This window comes from Ambystoma mexicanum, chromosome 9 (genome assembly GCF_040938575.1).
Source record: "Ambystoma mexicanum isolate Mex_15411 chromosome 9, UKY_AmexF1_1, whole genome shotgun sequence".
In the NCBI taxonomy this organism is placed as follows: Eukaryota; Metazoa; Chordata; class Amphibia; order Caudata; family Ambystomatidae; genus Ambystoma; species Ambystoma mexicanum.
The window spans coordinates 388,179,526-388,202,851 of NC_090931.1; the positions used below are offsets into that span (position 1 = coordinate 388,179,526).

At 44.4% G+C, this 23,326-nt stretch overlaps 1 protein-coding gene across 1 annotated transcript in view; it reads left to right on the forward strand.

Moving 5' to 3' along the window:
* Positions 1-23,326, forward strand: part of GUSB (glucuronidase beta) — a 579,332-nt gene that overhangs the window by 471,893 nt on the left and 84,113 nt on the right. The window lies entirely within an intron of this gene.

Below are 23,326 nucleotides of genomic sequence, written 5' to 3' on the forward strand. Positions count from 1 at the left end.
GAACGCAAGTTCACACACGTTATTTAATGCAGGTTATTTTCATTGGGAATGTTTTCATTTCTTTTGCTGAGCAATTAGTCTCATGTTAAGCCTTGAGGAAGCTCTTGATAGCAGAAACGTGTTGGAACGCACCATACTCGTGGGTATTCCGATATTTTGAATGCCCAATAATAAATACAACACATAGGTTTTCGAAGTACTCATTTACTATTAATGGGCAAACACAATTGTGTTAGGATCATAAAAATATAATTTTGTGGGTAGCACATACTCCAGACTGGGGAATTCATCTCTCCTCCACAAATGATACAGAGGGCATAGGGTGTTATACCCATGTCCTGAGCCCCGTATGCAGCACAAGCTCAGGATTTCAGATTGTCAAAGCCAAGCAGAGGAGACATGATCACCTGCCGTCCTTCTGATATCTCATTTATAGGTGGGTTTTTTCAGCTCCTGGAGGAATTGCATTGCATTGTATCAACGCAACCATAAATAGGCACAGTTCATGGGTTCCATGCTATTGGAAATCGAGAACGTCTCAGAATGAAGATTGTTGGTTGGATGAGATGTCAAAACGGACATAAAGAGTTATATCCGGATGCCAGAGAAAAATTGCTCAGTTTGAGACGATATGAGGAAGATTTTGGGATTTGTACTGAATCTGTCTGTACTTGGGGGGAGGAGGGAGAGTGGTTCCTGAACTGTTAAATATATAATTTGTAAATAGAAAAAGAAAAAAAATTGCTTTGTCAAAACACTTCGAATTAGTTTGTGGGGACCCACCCCCCTCCGATAACCTTTGTCCCCTTCAGTACCACCTCCACCCTTTTACCCCATACCCTGCAAATAGATCTCTATTTCGATGAGTTGGCAAAGTAAATTACATTGAAGTCGAAACAGGATACCCAGTTCATGATGTCAACAAATGAACATCTTGAAGCACGTCACAGGTGATTGCACTTAATTTTTCTAACTACTGTTTTAGCTGCAAAGTCCATCAAGGACAGGATGCTTGAAATTGGATTCAGCTAAGGAGGAAAAACATTAGACCGATTGCATTGCTTTTGTTTTTGCATTTATCTTATGATGTTACTCATGCATTTGGAAAGGGACACCTTCTATAAACCTGTCAGTGTACCAGAAATGTACATCTGCAGAACTGTCAATGAACAGTTCTTTAGCCAAACACAGGAATGTTATTGCAACGACTGGTTTGTAAAAAGTTGCTATTTGGGAGATTGCCAATGACAAACAATAACACTGAGAGCTGGTCTTCACTGATGACATCTGACATTTCATGAGACCAAATGGCTGCCATTGCTTGCATGCACGCATGCGTCCCGGTGGTGGGATCACTCATCCCATGCTATAGTAGTACATGTGGCATATCTACGTCTTTGCACAGTGTCATCCTATGAGTGACTGCCTTTGGGGAAAGATGCATTCCCATGGCTGGTATATGAACGAGATGTTGTGTGACAAGCCCGCCATGAAACCACTCTCCCTTGGGACAGCATTTATCACATGAAATATTGCAAATTCTGTGTGGTTTGTCTCAAGAGGGAGGCAGTCCCTCTAGGAAAGGTGTATGCAAGCAATAGTTTGTTCTTCTGGGCTAAACACCATACCATACCTGAGCTGGCAGCTGTGTGCCCCAATACACCGAAGCTAACATATGAGTACATGTGTGCGTTGCCATGCCTTATTCCAAAGGAATCGGTACATGAGTCCAATCTCAAAGTACCAGTGCACCCTTGTACATATGTGCCCCCTGGTGAGGGCACCATCGCTCGGCATGCTGCTTATGCTATTTCATAGTTGCATAGTGCATTACTTCCATGGTTTTGGCTTCAACGTGCTCTCAGGTAAATGTTCCTTGGGCAGACTGAGCAGACATTAAACAAAAGGAACATTACATTGCATGCAAATAGTATTCATAAATGAAAGGGACTGTTCAATCTTTGGCAAAAATGACTAGTGTAGTGAGATTATAATGGCCATAGTATGTAGAGTGTTCATGAGCAGCATTGTGGCTATGTCAAAGACCATGTGACAGCTGGAACACATTTTTAGTGGGACTCCGCCATGTTCTATTGGGCACAGCAGTAAAGGTGGAACAGAATAGTGTAAAGCAGTCTCATCAACCTGAATGGCAATTGTCTACAGTTGAGGGCTCTGCTATTCTTGGCATGCAATCACATGCACATTTGTCAGATATGTTGGATGCATTCACTGCATGTCCACTTGTGAGGCCATTCTTGAGAATGAGTAGACTTCTGGTATTCAAAAGCCGATAATTGGCATTAGCCCTACATGCATAAAGTATGTTACATGCAAAGCAATGCACTAAAACCATGTTTTAGTTTACTTCATAGTATTGGTTGTCTTGCTTCTAAGCGCTGTGAAAGTGAATATTCAATGTACTGTTCTTGGAAGGAAATCCCCTCTCGCATTGAGAGCTGTACAAATTGCCTATGTTTAGCGATTGTGGGGATGGATGAATAGTTTTCAGTGTTTTGACCAGAAGAAACTGTACTCGAAAGAAAGGACGATGGCTTCCCTTATTGGTTGGCATAACTTTCATGGAGGGCATTACTAAGGTAGTAGTAGGATTACATTAAGACATGTAGTGAATGTGGGATGGCATTGAGGTGTGTTTCTGAGTTTTGTGTGGGCTACTAACCAGATAATCATATTGGATGCCCTCCTGCTGATGGCTGGAGAGGGTTTTATAATGCTGAGCCCACTGGGAGAGTTTCCAGAGCCCGAAATTGGCTGCATCCAGAATTGCTGCTGGGGGACACACAGGAGAAAGTTGGACACAAAATATCTCCCTCACACCGAGCCATGCAGATCGTCCTCCGGTGGAGGCGAGAAAGTGAGTGTTGCCCTTGTATTTAGTGAACTGGTAAATAACCTATTGGAATGCAGTATGGAAGAATTTTATTAGAGGGAATGTTGTGGCTAGATAAGTAATAGGAGGCATTCATATAAAGGAAAGCTCTCTGGGGGGGGGGGGACTGTCTTTTATAAGGGTCATATGCAGTGGCTGTCTTGCACCTAAAGTACAAGCTTTGAAGACTTTCAGCACTGCCAAGGTGTATTCAAGTGATGCCGAAAGTAGTAGGGGAACACACACTCTTTCAGTGGCTCCCAAGGGTGGGTTCTATAGACGGGAAAGCTGGGAGGAACTGCAGGCACTCTTAAATGAGGGGGACCTTTGGTCTTTGTCTCCACTCTGTCTCCACTCTATCGGGCTGCCTGTATGTTCTTGATGCAGAGTTCCTCTGGAAGATAATCTGCAGAATCCAGCCTAGTCGCCCCCATCATAACCTGGGCTGCAATTTACGATTTAAGTGGCCCTTTACCTGAACGGAGTACCACTAATGAGTTGTACTTACTATGTGAGGTGCATGTCGTGCTACATGTAATCTTCTTGTTCTTCAGTCATTTTCATGGACAAATAAGGACTTTGTCTTACCCTTTCACCAATAGTTTTACTGGGATCTAACTAGTTGCCAGTTCGTGAATTTTGAGCTTAAACCTAAATATTCACATTTTCAACATATACTATATCAAACATTGGCTAAATGGAGCAGCTGGTATGCATCGAAGAGAAATTGAGAAAATGATTAGATTTTTGGCTAACAATTCCTTTAGCTGCGGAATCTGTGTATTCAGTGGTGCAGCTTGTATTTACTTAGTTGTACCAACTAGTACAATTGAGACGCCTCTTTGAACCAGGCCCTAAATCTTGAAAATCTTGGGGAAAGCACTAGCAAGAAAATGTGTTTGATCTTCATTGGGTTTTATAGATCAGCATGGTAATAATTGTAGATGTGCTCACCTAGATTTTCATGACTAGAATACATTTTTTATATTCTTGGCATCCTAGAAGGCTGTAATTCTAAGGTACATCACAAGCGTATGGTAGTTATCTAAGCGGTTCATTTTGGGCTTTTGCCTTGAAATCTTATGGACGATTTGCTCATTTTCTTCGGTGAGTGATGAAGTCTGGTATTATGTATGTTTCCATTTTAAGCCTTACTCAAGATACACAATTTCTAATGAGAAGGCAATATCTTGTTCATCCATTTCCATTTCACCTACATCAGTCCAATGATGAGCAACGCTAAGTGGTCAATTTTCAGTAGCCATAAACTGGAATAATGCATACCAGGGAGCTTTTGTTATGGTAGAGCTGATCAGTTTTACACCTGTATTTAATTTTGTGGCTTACTCTGTGATTTTGTTGGAAAGTATTTTAGAAAAAGGCTTCTGTATTTGCATCTATAGCGACTGAGTTCAGAGTTTGTTTGATACTATGGTGGGGATGTAGCATTTTAACCATTACTTTTTTTATCATACCCCAGACAAATTCTATTGCTGCTGTTTTCTGCAGGAGAGCGAATTTGCCAGCAAATGTGTCTGGAATGCTGGGTTGTCCCAGGTGTGGTGTTATGTTATGGCATCGTTATTTATAGAGCGCACGATTGCTCAAGGACATCTTGGCGCTAACCTAGAGCAAGGGCTAAGAGAAGAGATATTTAAAACGGGGTTGTTTTCAGTAAGCGGCGGTAGTGGGTTGTCAGAACTCATCCTAGTATGTGAGGAGTGTGGGGGGCTGTTAGCCACAAGGGGCTGGGTGGGTCCAGACGCTATTCGATGTGCCTCCCAGGGGGTGGATGATCAGGATGCCACAAGTTTGCGGCTACCTCGAAGATCTTACATTACCCCACCAAGAACATCCATGAACCCAACTGTCAATTGGGAATATAACTTTCATAACTTTCATACCCTATCAGGCCATGCAAGCACAGTTGGTGTGATAAAGTAGAACACTGCACAGTCTTACACATTTATGTGGACCCGCGATGTCCATAGATTGCTCTGCTAACATTTCCAGAACTTATCTGCAGAAGAGAGAAGAAAGGCAACGTGACTTTGAACCGTGCTGTAAGCATAGAAACCTCATAAGTCTACTCCCCAAGCTTGACCGAATGCAGGGTGGAGAAATGCTATGAGCAGTAATCCAAGTTGGTTCCGATGGTGCACAACATGTATAAGGTTTTCCAGCATGGGGTCTTACATGGATTCACATGCTCATTAATATTCCCTGTCACCAGGCTGCGAATCCTCAGTAAATATTAAAGCACTTTCGCATTAAAGCTAAAAGTGCTAATCACTTCTATAGCCTATTGCTGTCACTTTGGGTCATACTGTCATACTGCCCCAGCCGATTACATTTGACCTCCTAAGCTCCACCCCTGGTGGCCAACTTCAGATTTTTACCACACATTTTCGTGTTGGGAGTCCTTTGTGTTTGGCTCCTCGAATTATCAATGTTTTGGCTTATTTATGTGAGACATCATCTCAAATGTTTCTTTATCTTTAGTCACGTTGTGACCACTAGCAGCAGGGACCCGTTGCCAGACAAACTTCCATCGCTGGATTTCTGGACCGTGAACGGCCACAGCTCCAGGCTTGGCCTTCTTCTTAACACCATGGCGGACATCATGAGAGAAAGCCTCTTCAAGGCCTGCACAATTTACGGCCTGAAAAACATCTTTATTGAAGATCGGCATCTTAATTGCATCTACTGCTTACATCCTGACCATGAGGCAGACTGATGTTCCATTTGCCAGGCCTTCTCCTCCAAGACTCGGAAGGACTGCTATCGAAGGTTAGTGATGTGTATTTAGGAAGGGAAGGCCTCTGTGCGCAGTCATGTCTCTTCCCGGGTCGGTAGGCCCAAAGAGCATGCTCCTTCTGAGAAGAGGTTGAGATCCTTTGAGGACACTTCCTGGTCGACAGTCACTGTGGCTGCAGAGCCCAGGTCTGAGAGACACTAGTCGTCGTCGCCCACTCCATCAATGGGTAGTCTACCGTCGAGTGGCCATCTACCGTCTGCGAGGGAATCACTGGTGACCGCTGCAAAGGATAATACCTTGTCGACACAGACCCCATCAAGGAACCCGTCAGCGGCTTCACCTTTGACAACCTTGTCCAGGACCTCGCTGAGGGGCCTGTCAAGTTTAGACAACCTTATCTACCAAGTATGTTACCCCATCGACGACTACTTTGTCCACGAAGACTAGTCTTCCTTCGACACGCTTGTCCACAACAGTCACCATTTCCACAAGACGATTGCCACTCTAAGTGGCCTTGCCGCATAGGCCTCCTTCGGCAGCACCGACATAGACCCTCTGCACGACGGCACCATTACCTGCTCCACAGGTCCTGGTTATGAGCTCCTTTCCTCAGGGCTCGAATTTGGAGAGAGAGATACCTCCAGCTCTCGCTTTTCTCTTTAAACCCACCAGGCCGCACCGCTCTTCACCCGGTCTCCTTTGGGGCCTCCCAGAGTGTCATCCCCAGTTCCAGCTATTTACTCCTTCAGTCCTTCTGAGTAGGACCGACCAGAGGGTTTATACTCTGACCAAGAGGCCGGTCAGGGGTCGTCTGATCTCACATTGGCAATGCCTCTGCAAATGACTCAACCATCTCGCCAACCATCTCAGCCTCCTAGCCCTTCGCTTCATGGACCAGCAGAGGCTCTTGCATCGCAGAGGGACATGCCAATGGATATTTTGATTCTCCACACACTGGAGTCAGAAATCCAGCAGCGTCTACGAGCTGCGCTCCTATGCCTGGTCTATCCAAGAGCCCTCCAAGGCCTTCCCGAGCCTGGCTGACAGTCTCATCCAGCCCCGGCTGCCCCTTGGCAATTGCTGGTTGCACCTCCTCCTGTGGTGGAAAAGGCAGTTGAGACAGACACGGATACTGTCACAACCCAGGATATACAGGAGACCGATGCTGATGATTTTGACAACTATATTCCTGCAGATGGGGAGCCTCCTGACGTTGAGGTGCCCTCTAGGGATTCTCTGCTGGATGAGATCGATGTGTTCCATTCAATGATCTCACGGGCGGTGAATCTGTTCAACCTCACTCCTCAGGAGAAGGTTTCTTTGTCGAGCAGCAGAGTCCTCCAAGAGGACTATTGTTTCTGTTCCCCTTCTGGATGACATCTGGGAGGATGGCCCGTTAGTCATGAAGACCCCTGGCACAAAGGGATTGTTTGGCGAAGTACTGAGTCCTGGACACAGCCCCGAAGTGCCTCAGATTTAAACCATCATCCGACTTGGCGGTCTCTGCTGTGGATAGGAAAAGGTCCTCTGCCCCATCTTCCTCATCTATGGTGCCTCCTGATCAGGAAGGTAAGAAGCTGGATGCGACTAGGAAATGCATAATCACTACGGCAGCGTCTACTATCAAGGCCTCCAACGCCTTAGCCATTCTCTCGAAGTATGACAAGAGAGCTTTGGTATAATTTGGGACCCATCCTCGACTTCCTGTCTGAGGACAAGAAGGCTGAGGCCCTAGCGTTGTTCCATGAGGGAGAGGTAGCCTCTGACCATGCAATTACCGTCGACCTGGACATCGCAGATTCAAGATTTCGGCAGGTGGGCAATGGAGTGGCCCTCCGCATCCAAGGTTGACTCAAGGCCACAAACCTCCACAGGGAAGTGCATAAAAAAAGTTGTAGACATTCCATTCGTTGGTGACAACCTGTTCAGGAAGCAGTCGACACCCTACGGACATTGAAATGGCACGTTCATTGGGCACTCCAACAGAGGAGTCCGTCCTTTCGCTCCTCAAAAGGTAAAGTCTCGAGGTCTGCCGAAGTGTTTTCCTCACCCTATTGCCAGCCCTCCCGTTCAACCACCCAGGAGGCATATGGGGGCGTTCCCAGGCCTCTGTAGGCAGCCAGTGTCATTGAGCTCCAAGGTCCAGAACACAGACACCAAAACAAGCCTGACCCGGCCCAGAGCCTGCGCCCTCACTTCCACACCCCAGTAGGCGGTAGATTATCACAATTTGCCACTCAGAGCAGTCTTTCTAAATCTAACTGTCACACCTCTAGCGCACACAAGTGCACTGAGGGTTGACAGGCGTGGACGAGAAGGGCACGGGAAGACGAAAGTTGATGGTGAGATAAGTGTTTGTCTGTTTGCATGTCTGTATGTATGTTATTGAGCAGTGTTTGTAGTAGGAGGGGGCTGGGGAAAAGGTGTGTGTGTGTCTTTGTTTGCATATTTATATGTGTGCAGGGTAGCGTAGGGACCTTTATGGGGGAGAGGGTGCAGGATGAAAGGGGAAGTTCGCGGTGAATCCCCCTGATTTAACAGGTATGGGGGGAGGTGAAAAGAAATATTTGGCGAATATTAAAGCCTGCATCAAATCAGCTGAAAAAATCAGTCTTTTTTGTGTGCAGCCTTTAATATTTGACAATATCACAGAACCGAAGGAACACCCAGTAAATGCTAAAAGAGATTGTGAGGATAAGCCTGAGAGTGAAGTCTATGTCGAAGTCCAGAGGCCTGGTAGAGGTCCAAAGGTGCATCAGGAATAATGAAGGGTCAAGGCTGTGAGTAATAGCTAGAAGAGCCCTTCAAGGAAAACTTTCATTATGTTGTTGAAGAATACGTTTTTGTTGGCCAAAACCTTTCTGTTTTAGCACAGGGTTAGCCAGGAGGCTTAGGACTTGTTCAGAACAGATTTTGAAGCTTTCTTTTGGCCACCTCTTTGGACATTGCTTTGTAGAATAGAATAATGTGTCCCTGAAGGGACAGAGATTCCTCAACACTCGGTTATCAAATTTGATTTCCAGGAAGCCCCAATGGAAGTGTAGGATACACCATGTATACCCAACGGTCTGTTGTCTGATCTCTGCCACTGTTTTATTAGGGACTTCCTTACTTATAGATCTTCTCCAAGTTCCTATGTGAGTTTGGTACAACCTCTTCCTTGACAGCAAATGAATGCACTTTGTTTAAATACACCTACTTTTTGCCACGTATATTATTGCTTGACCTTTCTACACAGATGGGCCGCTTTTCACCTTGTTTGTTCTCATCGTAAACTGCAAAATACAAATACATGCAAGAAAATATTACCATCTGAAAAAGTGAAAAGAAATATATGGACCCTGAGTCAGTGGACCCTCCCTTTAGCTCAGTTACTAACTTTACCCACACTGTGTATTTCTTTTATTATGTCTATGGGGTAAATTCCAATATTGTTCACTTTATACTTGTTGCACCTAGATACCGTCCATCTGAAGATAGAAAAATTATCATTATCATTTGTGCACACACCATTTTGAGACTTAAAAAGACCCATATTACCATTGCAGAGCCATAACCCATATCCCATTTTGCACCCAGATGCATTAGTGAAAGAAATCCAGCGCATAATGTTCTAAGAAAGCATGTGCCCTGAGTGTCCAGGCACACAATTATGGCGAGAAAGGAATGCAAAAACGGCCCTCGGCTATCCGATCAGTAGATCTGTAGTTAAACAGCTACATCTGCAGGGTGTAAAGATTTTATTCTGCATAAAATTATTCATTTGATTGACAAGGATATATAAACCAAAAATGTGAGTTAGACGCCCACCACTTTTTTAACAACTTTATTCGGTTTTGGTAACGATACATAAGAAAACAAAAGCCATATTGTTCACCACCGGGCCACTTTTCGGCACTTCCACACAAGATGTTACGCATACTTTGTGTAAGCAACAACATAGCACAGTAATCCAGACAGAGTTCCAAATGAACAGTAAGATTCAAAATAGGGGGTGGTGGGAGAAAATTAAGTGGGGAAGGGAGAGGATGGGAGGTCGCAGGTGTGTAAAGAAACATCTACGAGTGGTCTCAATTATAACTTTGATGGTGGCGGGCTTGCACATCTCACAGTCCGTAGGTAGGTACATTGTCAATGTGTACACAAAGTTAATTGAAAGCCAACCAAGTTCACTTGCACTTTTACAGCTTATACTGAAATCTATAGAAAACCATTTCTCTGGTTGATAAGAGTTACTATAACCTTAATGCAGTCATCTAAATGCAGACTATTATTACTTTTCTAGAATTTTAACATCCGTTTAGGGATAAGCATTATAGTTTGGTGTTATACCCTTTTCTTACAGTGAGTGTGGACCGACTGTGCTGGGAACTAACTAAAGACTGACAAAAGAGGCATGCTAACAATGGTGAATGTAAGACTATATTTCCCGCGTCCCTGCACCACTGTCGAGAATGGACTTACCTTGTCACAAAGCCACATCATATGCCCAACTTTCTTGTCTTTATTACAGATTCAACACTAGGCACACTGACACACACCTGCATGGAACAAACCTTCATGTGGCCAATTCTGCCTACAGATAATATGCTACCTTGTAAATCATGGTGTTAGTTTAGCTTTCATTCATACAATATTTGTACATATGTACGTATGTATGTTTCTGTATTTCTTGAGCTCCAAAACTAAGGGTCGGATGTATCTGGGCGCTCACAGCAGACTGGTGAAGCAGCAAGAGAATTTGCCTTAAAATAGACCATTTTAAAGGGGTTTTCCCTAGCAAGCTTTGAGGAAGTGAGTTCCACAAACCCGAAGCAAGTACAGAAAAAGGGCATCCTTCGGACCTTGATCTACAGAAGCGTGGTACTACTAATAGGATTTGAGAAGCTGATCAGTCCTTGCGAAGGAACATAGCCAATAAGCTTTGACTGAAGAAAAACGGGGCCTACAGAATGAACAGATCGATGTACAATACACAAAACCTTAAGCTTAATTTGGCTTCTCGCCGGCAGCCACTGAAGCTCAACCAACAGCCTATTAAAGTGAGAAAGCCTGGGTGCATTCAAGGCTAGGCATGCAGGATCTCCTAAATGGTCACTGTGACAAACAGATCTTCCATCCATCGGTCTGGTACAAGTGAAGTCAATTGAGGGGATCCGTTTGGAAAATTAATGTATCTATTTGACGCTAATAGCCTACTCTTTGGGAAAACATTGGAGGATCATGTGAGCTGATGGTTTGAATATTCACCACGTTTTTTGGAGATCCACCAGTACACTGTACTCTTCGAAGGAGACGACGAAGCCACGGTTTCACATGTCCTTCAGGTACAAAATCCTTTTATTCATCCAATGAGGATATAAACTGGTTATATTGTTACCTTGCAGACCTCTATTTTTCCCAGTCGAGGCTGCCATATGCACAAGGAAGTTCTCTTAAATTGGGGTATTCACTGCAGTTGAGAGCTCTTGCATAACTTGCAGTTTGTGGTCTGAAGAGGAAAGTGATTCTAGGCATGCCGGTGACACACTGCACTGATCAACATTGAGCCAATTGGGAGTTATGTTGACTAGGGGAGAAAGTCAATCATTTAGGCGCAAGTGCTTGGTGGTATTGCATCACATCTTGAAAAACAAAGATCTGTTTCCTACTTTCAGCACTGACATTTTTTTGTTGTTTTAGTCTGTCTGCCAGAAGACAGCAAAGCTCTTCTCCATGATTGCCACAGCTACACATTTTATTGTCAGTGATAGAATTGTAAATAATTTGATTGTTGGCAGCAAACACATTTTAATTGTTTCAATTTTGCCCCATAACATCAGGTTCCACTTTTTCCAGCTGGCAATATTCTTGCACATTCTAAACAACTGTTGTTGATGTTATAAGAGAGGAAATGATGTGCAGCCTTAATTAAATTAATACCCAAGTAGGTAAACCCGTCACTTACCCACAATATAGCTATATGAAGACTTTGTGGCAGGGTGGAGAGATGTGAAAGAGTTTAGTCTGTTGCAGGTTTCCCCCGGGATCAGGGATGACACCCAACCCAATGTCAGAGCTCACTAGCATTGTGAGGGGATTGGTAACAAGATGGGGCATGTGGATGTTCCCAAACAAAACAAATGTCAGGGTGGCTGTCTCCTCGATGGGGGTTGGCTCCCTTCCTAAAACTGCCCCTTGCCCAATGTCTCTTCGACTGGGTGCCAGTATCTAGGCCTTCTCGGCCTCAGAAGCAAGTGACCTAGCTAGAGCAGTTTAAAAAGAGTTGATACACACATTTCTTGCATTGCGTATTTTAGAGTGACCTAAATCCATCTTCTTAGTTTTATTTGAGTGCAGGCTTTACTGTGGCTTATGCCCCATTACTCAGTCTGTGGTAAAACTTGTAAGCAGACAGGTCAGTGTGTTATGAAGTTGCTTTGAGTGTAAATAGTTGTTATCCTGTTGCAATTTAGATAACCAATAGGGTTCATGTAGTGATGTTGGTACGTTTCTGCCTAGAACCCGAGTTGATGAGTAATTCTCAAGAATGTTTATGCTTGACTGTTAGTTCTTGTACATTTGAGGTAGTGCAGCCGGCAGCAAGGAAGCGCTGGGGGTCTGTGCCTACGTATCCACGAATAAAGCCTGGTTATTCACTTCAGTGCTGTGTCAGACATCCTTCACAGTGGACATAGCCAACAGGGAAATCTTGAGGGGGGGCTCTGGCGTCTGGTTGGGCTTGGGCTTTCTCCAAGTGGTGCCACATTAATCACTGTCAGTAGATCATTCTTTCTTCAATTTTCTGGTCCTGCTTAGGAACGACCGGGCCAGCTGGAACTTTTACAAAGTATTGGTTGTCTTTCCTTCTGAATCCTTTCCTCGGCAGTGGTTGCTCTTCTCTTAGCTTTCCCATCCATCTCCTAATGTTATCCCTCTAGTCTCCTAGGTACCGCCTCTACTTTCACCTCTTCCTCATGGTGTTCTTTCTTCAACCTCTTTATTGGTCACCACCCCTATATTGCCCCCTGTGTGTCACTTGCACTCTCTGATGTTGCCACCTCCTTCTTCCCTTTGGATTTCAGCAACTCTTCCTGCAGCCTGGCTCGACCATTTTCTTTTGATTTCCACTCTCTTGTCCTGACGTTATCGTGTCTACCCGCAACTGTCCTACTCTAGATGCCATCACCTCCTCTATTACAACCTTAACTGTTAACACCTTGTGCTTCAGTCTGACCCGTTGTCACCATCTCTTTGTTGACTGCCACCTCCTCTGGTCACCTCTGTCACGTCCTCCTTTTTTACTCACCACCACCTCCTGCTCTCCACTGCTGCCACCTGTCCTCACTCCAGCCTCTGCTTCTTCCACCACACCTCAGTCTCCAGCCCTCTACAGGAGCCTTCTGTCCTACAACCCACATTGCCTGTCTGGAATTGGGTGTTTTTTTAGTATATTCCCTCCTCCCCTGGGTGGGTGTTTTAGTGACGATCTTCACCTGACCTGAACTTTTTTAATTTGGTGGGAGTGTGATTTGCCATTCTCCCGGAGTGAATCTGAGGCTGCTTTGAGCTCACAGGGCTGGGTCAAGCCTATAATTGGCCTGTCCACAACCTTGGGTTTTAATGTTTCTCTCCTCACTCTTGTAGGGTGCACAATATTATCTTTCCAGGCCTCACAAGGTGGTTGGGCCTGTTCAAAGCTTGCAAGACTGGATTTCCCTACCTGGCCAGCAGAATGTGGGAAGTCTACTATCCAAATACTGGTCTCTGATATTTCACTGATTGACCCCTGCCATGTGACTGGGACAAAGGTGAATTTGCCTGGGGATCACCCCATACTCGCCCCTGGCACATCATCCATTGGCTCATGGTGGCGCCTGGTTCCCCGTTCACCACCATACCAGTTCCCAGCACCTTTCAAGAAACTTCATCACAGTTGTAGAGAGTTTAACCTTAATGTGGATCTTCACTAATTTTTCGGTTAGTTATTTGTGAAGGGGTGGGACAAAGTGCGGGGTGTCAGTTGTTTACTGATTCTTGTTTTCTAATATCCCCTTTTCTTTATTATTGCAAATACAAATCTAAAAGATTCTCAAGAAAAAAAAATATCAATATGACAAAGCATGTAAATGGAGTGATAATGCACTGTACTAAGATGTTTTGTTTATACAAAAGAACTAACAAATCATCTGCATATCGGAGTACCTTGGACTATATCCATCCACATATACATATATGCACATATGATTCCTCAGACACCCTTGTCATCCCTGATAGTTGAATGGCCAGATTAAATAGGACACAGGTTTTGGGGTGATTGCAAACCTGTCTAGTCTCTCTGTGAAGGCGTAAAGGGTCTGGCATCAGATCATTCACAAGTACCATCGCTGCAGCGCCCTCATGAAGCTCTTCAAAAAGGCTTATGAAGTGTGGTCCAAAGCCAAACTGCTTTAGAGTGAACTTCAGATACTCAGACTTTGCAATATTGAATGCCTTCCCCGTATCGATACTCCCTGCTGCATCCGGTTGAACAGAGTTGCGTTTTAAATGTCCGAGGCCCCCCAATTCCTTCATATTATCTGCCCTGTATCAGCCCCTCATAAATCTGACCACTTTGGGATCTATTAATTTGGGCATAATATTCTCAAGACGAGCCATGGAGCTGCTCGTTACGATCTATTTTTTGCAAAGATATCGGGCAATAATGTTCTCTTTGCGTCCTAGCCTTACCAGATTTGGGGATGAGGGTTATAAAGTTTGCATTCATAGCTTGCAGAAACCAGGAGTAAAATGTCAGCTCACGAGTAGTAGAAATCCAGCGGTGTCCCAACGGCTCCTGTTTTCCTTTTTTGTAGGTGTGAGATAACTGCACCCGTTTTATATTGTCACCTCAACCACCAGTGTGCCCACAAAGTCAACCTCAATCTTGACCAGTCTGTCTGGAAAAAAACTCTTTAGATTGTCAGTTCCCACTGGGGAGTGTAAGCCGTAGAGGTCCTCATAGTGCATATTAAAGGTCATTTCAACTGTCACTTCCAACTATCTTTTTCTTCTATTTCGTTCCCTTTTCAAATGATTTAAAGTCCAGTCCATTCGTACTGGCAGGGGAGACCTGCCTATTGTGTTAAGTCCCAGAGTTCTATGCGTCCCCAGGTGGGGACGCATGGTACAGTTGGGTAAGTTCAGTCAAGCACATACACATTAAATACAAAACCTTTAAAATGCTTGTGTCTTTGTGTTTATTTTCTTTCTATTGCTACCTATAATGTTTTCCATACCAACACCTGTATACAGCCCCACCTACCCAAAAGGGCTCATTTGGGCCAGGGGGGTTATACACTGCCTCCACACCGCCTGCCCCCATTTCGGAACATACCATTCCCGGGAATGTTCTGGCCAGGCCTCCCAGAGATCTTACCTGGGGTGCCTATACCCTGAGGCCCTGGCCCATCCTAGGAAATCTTCCTATGTATACCCTGTTTTTTTGGCCCTAGTCCAGTGGAGCACCCCTTAAATTTACCAGTGGGCACACTGGAACCACTCCGCCATCCCAATCCAGCTGATATGGTCAGGAACTGAGAAACCTGTGATTTAAAGATGTTAATACAGGTGATGGGCCACAATCCCGAGTTCCTGATATCAAATAAGGCACAGTACACCAGAGGCAGGCAATTATATTATTAAAACGTAATCCATGCTTAAATATTCTTCCCATCTCCGTTTGCCCCTTTTGTGTTCTCCATTCACTGTTTGATTTACTGCATGAAGGATAAAAGATACCCCTCTTCATATGAACCTTGGGCAGGTTCCTGATACCAACACCCTGGGCTTTCCATTCATTACATCACAAGCTTCCACCACCCTCAATACCCCTTTTTAGCATCCATCTCAAAGTACTGTACCTTTTTGGTGATCCTTTACTGTGGTCAGTGGGCAGTTTGCTAAACCTCTGATTTGCCACGGGTCACAGACACAGAAGTGGCCCTTCAGGGACTTGATGGCTGATGTGTCCTGTGCTGCACTCATTTGGGCTTGTGCAGCCCCATTACTTCCTCCCTGGCGGTGCCTCGCTCAATAGGGCTTCGGAAGCCCTTATCTGTTGCCCTGTGACCGTGCTTTGCCATTATTTTTATTCCTCAGGGCATGCAGAGCCCCATTTTAATTTTCGCAGTGGCTGTGCTCTTCCGGCGGGCGGTTGAAGTCACTGTTGGGATCTGCAGAGCCTATGCTGAAACACTCCACACTCAGCGATGGGGCGCAGCAGCTGGGACTCAAGATAAACTGTTCATGCACAAATAAACTGTTCATGCATATTCAGCTCCACAAACACACACCACGGCAACTGAGGTAAGAGATCTTCACCGCCCACCCTGTCTGATCCTGGGTTGGGTGGACAGGTCCCGATCAGCCACATGCTCTTCTCAGGGTTTTTTCCTTCTTGACGATCCACGCCGGTCTGGCCACGGGTTGGGTTACACGCCTTTCAGGCCCCGCTGCCGCCTGGGGTTGCCTCCATCACACAGCCTTAGTCGGGGGTGGTTTATTTTGACCACGCCGCACCCGCCTTCCGGCCTAGCCTTCTTCTTGTCTTGTCTTGACATAACATCAGGTAAGACATGATATCCCCCTTTTTCTTTTAGGAATATGCCCTCCATTCCTCATGCCTTGATGGCATACTGCCATAATCCCCTTCAACAACTTCCCAAGTCTACTGACAGTACTCTTCAATATCAGATAACAAACAAAGTGAGAAAAACTGAGACGATGAAGAGGCAATGATTACTCCCAGTGAGAACCAACACTAGCAGTCTAGAAGCTGGAAGAATCAGATTGCCCCAACATGGTTTAAAACAATGCCGGGAAGAGAAGTATGATGTTCGTCTTCTTCATCCAGACGCTGCGAGAATGGGAGAACTGACCGGCTAAGTGTTGCTGGGGAACCCAAGCTGTCACGTTGACAGGCAATCAGAGAAACCGGGAGTACAGGGTGGCAAGACGGCGCGAGAAGGCAGCCCGGTGAGCGACACGTTCAGGGAAGCTCAGCTGAGGCTGTGGCAAAGCAGGAGGAGGCAAGCCGCGCTTCCCGACAGCTGAGGGAGCTGGGGTGCCGACTGATGATCAAACGCCTGCCAGAGGTGCCTGCAGGCTCACAGAGAGCCGAAAGAGCTGGAGTCAACCGTTTTGGAGTCGCGAACACAGAGAGACTGCGGGAAAAGAAACAGTAAGCCCAGGGAAAGGATTAGGACACCAAAGCAGTGGCGGGCCAAGTATTGGGAGCCCTAGTCAGTGGGACACGGGTCTGGAACCCACAGTACTAATTTGGGGAAGACCAAGAAGGGGACCAGAGGGACCATTGTGTATTAAGACCTGGCAGGAGAGTATACCAGGTATTTTATGTGTATGAAAGTGATGAAATTAAGAGAGCTGGGCACACTCTGTGTAAAGAAACCGCTTGTGAGAAGTCCTGACAAGAGAGCATATCAGGCGCTCTGAGATTAGAACTCGCACCCATGAGTTTGAATTGAAAGTCCTGGCAGGAGATTATTCCAGGCAAAGCCAAGTGTATGATGTATACTGCATAAGAAAGTCCTGGCAGGAGAGTATACCAGGCAAAGCCAAGTGTGGGGAAGAACTGCATACGAAAAGCCCAAGGAAGACTCATGCCCTTAGGATTTTGATATACATTGAATGTGGAAGAGAACCTGGCAGAGGAGTATACCAGGTGTTCTGCAAGCCTGGGACCCGCACCCAAGTTGTGGTATTGTGAAGAACTAATCCCAAGGAAGACGCTTGCCCTTTGGATTGTGAATTACATTGAAGGTGTAAAGAAACCTGGGGAAGGGAGTCATTTCCCGGGAGTGGATTTTGAAGCTATCCTCTTGGTCTACAAAGGTACCTTGATTATAATTGTTTTAACTTTTGTTTTGGTGGTGCGAAATCTGGGGAAGGGAGTCGTTCCCTGCAACAGTGAAAATTAACGTTGCAGCTTTTGTAGGATTTATACCTTTTTGTTGGATTTGAAATTTTTGTGCACTTTCAAGGCCGAAGACCATATCCTTTACACTTTAGAGTTACTTTCAGAACGTGAGGGCTGGGATAGGATTTCAGACACTGGACATGCTTTCTTTGGACAGCTTGACACAGGAGAGACCCTTAGATTTGGTTTAGGTAGGGAAACACCTCCTAGATTCGGGGCAGTGAGGAATGTTCCAACCCCTTTATCATTTAAAAAAAGTCTATAACCAAAATGTCCTGTGTCTGCATCTCATTCATGGCTCCTCACATTTCCTTTCTCTGTGCCTCTATCTGTCTTTCTCTGATTTCTCCCTATTTCAACTGTCTTTCTTCTTTTCCACTCTCTATTCGAATCCTTGGCAGTCTAGTCCATTCTTATTGAGAATGGAACCGGCCTATTGTTATAAGTCCCCCATGGCGGGGGAGACATGGTACAGTCAGGCAAGTCCAGTCAAGCACATTCACATTAAATAGAAACCTTTTATTATCTTTCTATTAGTACCAATGTTTACCCTACCTACACCTGTATATACCCATCCTCATCCAAAAGTGCCAATTTCGGCCGAGGGTAACACATTGCTCTTTCAGCTTGTTGAGTGATTTTTAAAATCCAGGCTGCACTTTGCATTAGGAAGACCCAACAACGTATACGGAAGGCTTGCACCACAAATACCTCACCAGGCAGTCCCAATTTAACCTCCAAGGAAGCCATCATTGCAGCCTCCCCTTCACAGTGAGATGCATCCCTTACCCTTTAAGTGGAGACTTTCTGTGTGTTATTAGGTCATGGATGGGCAGAGCCCAATCCACTTCCTCCTTCCTCATCACGGCCACTATGTTCAAAATAGGAATATCATTGTTCTGGTTTTGAAATAAAAATGCACCACAGTCTACAGCTCTATTGCAGCCATGCTGGAGAGTTGAAATGAATACAAAATAAAACAAAGATAAAGAAATATAGGGGAAATTGAACGAATTAACATCTCTTAGGACTGGCTGTGCCACCACTGTGAACATGGGAGCACCATATCTCCAACTATTGGGCAATGCTTACTGTACAGCTTGGAAAATGTAGCGGGTGCTAGTCCATGGCAGTAAACACTGGCGCGTTTAAATACAGTGGTGCGCAACATGCGGCCCGTGGGCCAAATGCGGCCCTTTAGGACATCATTTATGGCCCTCCAAGTCACATGAATTTAATGAAGTGCTGCCTGACCTAAAGTCAGTCACGAAGTATGTAATATCAGGTTTGTGAAGTTTTGATGGTACAGTTGTCTTTGCATCAGGATATGTGCAGTGTTAAAAGGTCCAGGTTTGCCTAATAGTAAAAAAGTAATACATAAAAATGACACCTTTTTAAAAACATGTTTTTAACTCAAATTTGTGAACCGAGTCACCTTCCACCTGCACATGTGTGATACCTTTGGCACTCGAGCAAAACAAGCTGTGCACCCCTGGTATACATGCAGTGTGTGCCTAGAGGAATGCAGTGCATCTGCACATCTAGAAGTTACTCTATCCACCTACAAGCTTAAAAGCTGCATTGCAGTATTGAAGGAGCTTTTGTTTGGCCTTTAACTTGGCATTTTTGAAGGGCTTCCTCTTCTTCTCGAATATGCCCTGGCTTAGATCATTGAAAAGAAAAAAAAGGATTTTCAGTTTCATGGGTCTCCATAGACCTGTACAAATGCATTTGCACAACTGGGAATCACAAAAAGCTAATAATGAGGGGGTGAGTGAACCTTGCTTTTGTTTGGTTATCAGCACCTGGTGGGCACTTTCTATCCCCAAAGTCTTTCCTGGAAGGAGGTCTAAAATGTATGCAAGTATTTTTTTCTAAGAACTGTACTAGGTGTCCTAAGTTGACCCCTTCAGTGAAGCCCACCACCCTGAGGTTGTTTATCCTCCAGTAACTTTCCTGGGCAGTAATTTGGCAGATGCTTGTTACAACTTCAGTGGCGCGCTTTCCACCTTCCCCTCCAATGCAGTGATGGTGTCATCTGTATCCCCCAACCCTCACTTCTAAGTGGTCAGTTTTAAAAAAAATATCTTTTTTGTTCTTAAGTTTCATGTGCATCAGTCCCTATTTTATTGTACTATATGAATATTACCCTGTTGCATGATTCTATAGGGATGTCTGCTGGGACAGTGCCAGAGCCGTCTGGTGGCTCTCCTTGGAGGCTATTCAAATGTTTCCACTGTTATTGAGTTGGAGTGTACTCCCTCCTCAGGCTTGGGGTTCTTAGCTTCCATTCATTTTCAGGCATGATCACTGCTCCTCTTGGTCCAACATTTTGGCCTATCCCAATACTTGGATTCAAGCAGGATATTACAGGGGAGGCAGGAGCAAGGCTACTGTGCTGCAAGCTCGGTTTTTGTCAGATTCTAGAATACCTACCACTTTTTTTATTTTAGATTTTGTTCACATTTACTTGTACAGCTACTCTAGGAACATGATTTAACATGCTCACTCATTCTTAGACATCACTTAAATATCTATCGGACCTCCTAGTGTTTTCCACCATTACACAGTGATCACAGAATAACCACCTGTAACTAGGGCCATATTTAGATAAGAACCCAGCCTGAAGGCCGTCCCTGCCAGTAACAGCCCAGGGTAAAGGCACAAGGGAAGAAAGGGTGGTTATTGTGGACTGTAATTTGCAGTTAATGTCATTGCCAGCATGCCTGCAAGGTTATCCTCATTAGCACACCGGAACAATGCCTGGGGTAAGGATTTCCCAAAAATAATCCTTTTATGAAATCGCAATCCCAAAGAAACATGGCTGCCATGGATACAAGGAAAGGGTGCTTGAAATTTAGCCACTTCTCTTTTTGTCCTGCTTGCAACATAGTACAGAGAAGGGGTAAGTGTGAAGCTTTTTAAGTAAAATACTGGATGAAGGCAGGTAGGTGAAATGGGGGAGTAAGCAGGAGCGGAGTGGGAGGGAAGTAAATGGGCATTCTGAGCTCAGAACAATGGCATTATACCAGTGAGGAATGCCTGCGTCCTGCGTATCTGGGTTGGCTGGGATAGCCAACGCAAGTTCTAATACAATTTGGAACCCAAAGTAAACAAATGGCACTACCTATGTATGAGATGTTGGACACATAGTGTCTAAGCTTTATTTATTTAATTGGGTTTTTATAATACGCTTAATACCCAAGTTGGGTTTCTAAGTGCAGATCCGGGATTCAAACCTCTCTTGCTCTGTGTGGTTTTGCTTCCAAGACCAGCACGTTGCCCCTGTGCTATCCTCAGTTCACTTTATGAACATATCCTCCTCCCTCAATGGATGCTCTCGTCTGCCCACGGTACTTCAGACTTGAGTGTGTGGCATCAATGGGAAACCGAATTAGGAGAGCCTTTCACAGATACAGAATGGGCAAGAATAGGAAGATACCCTAAACAACTCTAGAAACGCCTGACTAAAACTCACGCAGCTGTATGTAACGTATAGAGCATACTTAACACCGTGCAAGATCTCTCGGTTTAAAGGAGCGGATAAGCAGCACTGCCGCAGATGTAAACAGAACGCAGGAATGTGACACATGTTTTGGTCTTGTGGGGCAGTACTATGATACTGGGGGGAAATCGCTAGCAGGCTGTCCAAAGGTGAAATAGCTTTAGACATACGGTCTCCGGCAGCTTTTCTATTGGATTTTTTCAAGCAAACGAAATGAAAGACGTTAATAAATGGAAAGACCTGGCCTATGTGTTGGCTAAACACAGGATAGAGATGGCATGGAAATCTTTAGAGGGTCCCAGGATAGATGCCTGGTGGAGGGATTTGCAAAGGTGGGCAGTAGTAGAGACTGCAGTTTGGCACAGAGCAGTATATCGCCGTCTTAGAGAACCGAGTGAAGATGTCACGTCCTGGAATGTGCAAACTCAAACTCTTTTCACCTCCATGTACCACACTGGAAGCTCAGGAATCACCTTGAATACAGGCGACAATGCAGCCTCGATGAATGGGAGGACAGCACGGATGAATATATAAATGAGAGGAGTGTTGGGACAGGATGGGAAGGGCAGCATTGGGATGTTTAAGGTGGAGGGATGGGTTTAGAATCAAGATTTGTTTGAACGTTTACATGGTGGTGTTACGAATTGTCGTATTTCTTGATGCTAATGTTGTAACGAACATGTCCTTTAAACATTAACTTTTTTTGAAAAAAAAGACTTTGCACTACCTGTTGGAGCTACAAATCAACCTAAAAGACCAACACACTTTCCCTGCTGGCCTTTTAAAAAGGAAGTCTGTGCAAGCTCTTCATCACCTCCATCCCACTGCAATTGGCATGCTCAAAATAAATATCATACCAACCATACTAAGTCCTACAATAGTCCTTAAATATTTCTATAAGTGACATATTGCAAGTGTCTAATTAAAGACCAGCAACTGTGATACTCCTGGATGTCAGATCTTGATTTAACATGCATGATCGCAAATAACTCATTAATATCTATCCTACCTTAGTATAACATGGATGCATCTAAAATAAGGACTTGTAGTGCACCTCTACTCTTCTCCCCAAACTACTTCTCATTCAGAATCAACATTGGGACCAGCCTGGGTTTACACAAGCGATACAAAAAGTAACCTATTATCCCATACAGGGCTCTTTGCATGGGCCTTTTTCGTAACCCCTCCTCAATAACCACTCATTAACCACTCATTAAGAAACCAAACCATATTTAAAGCAATATTCTTAATTTGGTTCTAAATTAAAATGTGCACATTGATGGACTTAAAGAAAACCCTCCAAGAGGGGCAGCACAATTTAATTCAATGCAATATCCCCCCCTTATCCTTAATTGAAGCAACAGCACAGTAATTATAGTACAAAATAAAAAATCTCTTAACAAAGAATCCATCCACTCCTCGTTCAGAGCATTACTATCCAAATAACACTAACCTGTCAACTTACTCGACTCCGAGACCAAGAAAAAGTTCCTTTGACACAAAACCGATATGATTTCAACACTGTTCTGGAAAAACCTGCACTTCTAATTGCAGCCAAAATGTTCCAATTATTTTTTAATTCTTTTTTTAAAATTGTTATATGGTTATAAAATAACCTTTTACACAATTCAAAAACATCATCATAATTACATAAATTCAATTGACCCAAAAACAAACAAAACAGTTAATTAAAATTCAAATAAAATCTGTGGATAAATTAAGAAAATCTTACTAAAAACCAATTAAGAACAAACGCAATCAGTTACATTTGCTTAAGGTCGTATATAGTCACAGTCAAACAATACATGAATGAACAGTTTACACATTTGCAATCAAATGACGGATCACAGCCAATTATGATACATTCTAAATCTCTTTAAAAAAACGAATTGCTGCCGTCAGCCAGTGATTATGACCGTACAAACTCATAACTCATTGCCAGCCCATTCCCGCTCCTCCAACTGTGCACTTTTCCACCAGATGATAAAAATAATGATGGCACCTATCATTTATAGCCCCACAATGCAGCAGCAAATGCTGCAGAACTCAACCTGGCCCTGCTCCAAACAATAGCGACAGGTCATGCATTCCCACAGGATCCCAACTTTAGCATCCTCAATTTCTTTAGTTGGTAGTATATTGAGCCTCAGCCTCATAGCCAGTCTATGCCATGTCCAGCTGGGTGATTTGCTTAAGTAGGTCAGTGACATCCCC